The 1,885-nt window shown below is 40.1% G+C and overlaps 1 protein-coding gene across 1 annotated transcript in view; it reads left to right on the top strand.

Annotated features, from left to right (window-relative positions):
- The window catches only part of CUNH16orf96 (chromosome unknown C16orf96 homolog), a 51,857-nt gene that overhangs the window by 17,078 nt on the left and 32,894 nt on the right, over window positions 1-1,885 (top strand). The gene's annotated exons all lie outside the window — the stretch shown is intronic.

Here is a 1,885-nt window from a genome sequence, read left to right on the forward strand (position 1 = left end):
TGTAATCCCAGCACTTTGGGAGGCTGAGGTGAGTGGATTGCCTGAGCCCATGGGTTCGAGACCAGCCTGGGCAACTTGGTGATATCTCATCTCAAAAATAAATAAAAAAAATAGTCAGGTGTGGTAGCACATGCCTGTAGTTCCGGCTATGTGGAAGACTGAGGTGGAAGGGTCACTGGAGCCCAGCAGGTTGACGCCGGGGTGGCCGTGAGTGTGCCACTGCACTCCAGCCTGCACGGCAGAATGAGACTCCAACTCAAAAAAAAAAAAAAGAATGAGTATTCCGCCATTTTTGGATAAGGTGTTCTAGAGATAACTGTTATATCTGGTTGGTTTACAGTGTTGTTCATCTTCTGTTTCCTTGATGATCTTTTGCCTAGTTTTTCTATTCATTATTGAAAATGGGATATTGATGTCTTCAGCTATTCCTGTTGAATTGTCTATTTCTCCTTTTAGTTCTGTTAGTTTTTCCTTCATGTATTTTGGGGCTCCATTGTTAAATGCATATATAATTATTATATCTTCCTGGTAGATTGACCCTCTGAGTGGAAAAACCAAACTCATCTTCTCCTGCAATACTCTCACAACATGCTTCTCACACCAGATGTATGGGGAATTCTCCCCACCAGCAAGCAAGCAATCAATTCTGTAGCAGATACCAGCTGGATGTCCTATAATTCGATTAAATTCTGACACTCTCTACCTGGAGATAGCATCAGATTATACAGATTGACTCAGTCCCACAAGACGGAGCCCCACTTCTGACACTAATTGCAAGTCTCCGGTTATTTGCCTATGCTTCGGACTGCCCAGCTATAAATTAGAGTTCCCACAGTTCCCTCCTGGGGTTCAATTAATTTGCTAAAATGATTCACAGATCTCAGGGAAATGTTTACCTTCATTTACTAGTTTATTACAAAGATTATCCTAAAAGATACAAACAAGCAGCCAGATATAAAGATACCTAGGACGCACTCTAGCCTGGGTGACAGAGTGAGACTCTGACTCAAAATAAATAAATAAAAATTTAAAAATACAAAAAAAGAAAAAGATACCTAGAGCAAGGTCTGAAAGGGTCCCAGGCACATAGGAGCTTCTGTCCCAATGGAGTTGGCGCATGCCACTCTCCCAGCATGTGGATATATTCTTGTTCACTTTGCTGGAGGCCCTCATGTGCTCAGTTGTTCACAAGATCATCCAAATTTTGTCCCTTTGGGCTTTTAAGGAGACCTCATTATGTAGCCTGATTGATTAAATCATTGGTCATTGGTGACAAACTTAACCTTCAGCCCCTCTTCACTCCCCATAAATTGTGGGTAGGCTAGGGCTAAAAAGTCCCAGTCATCTAATCATGTCTTGGTCTTTCCTATAATCAGGCTCCATCCTGAAGCTACTTAAAAGTAGTTAGCGGCAGGTCAACTCATTAGCATACAAAAAGACACATCACTTTGGAGATTCTGTAGATTTTACCACATTGTATCCCAGGAAATGAGACAAAGACCAAATGTATATTTCACAATATCATATCATCTCTTATCATTATATATGTTTCTCTGTGTCTCTGGTCTTGCCTTATAGTCTATTTTGTTTGATATTAGCATAGCTATTCTAGCTCTCTCTTGGTTACTGCTTGCATGGTATATCTTTGTCTATCTTTTTACCTTCAACTTATTTGTGTCTTTGAGTCTAAGATGAATCTCTTATAAACAGCATATAGTTGGATCATGGTTTCTTATTCATTCTGTCAATCTCTGCCTTTTAAATGAAGGTTTAATCCATTTACATTTAATGTAATTATTGATTAAAAACTGACTTCTGCCATTTCTTTTTGGTTTTTTTGAGTTGGAGTCTCACTCTGTCGCCCAGACTGGAGTGCAGTGGCTGC

Source organism: Carlito syrichta, unplaced genomic scaffold (genome assembly GCF_000164805.1).
Source record: "Carlito syrichta isolate Samal-C Ts95f unplaced genomic scaffold, Tarsius_syrichta-2.0.1 Scaffold303189, whole genome shotgun sequence".
NCBI classification, from domain to species: Eukaryota; Metazoa; Chordata; class Mammalia; order Primates; family Tarsiidae; genus Carlito; species Carlito syrichta.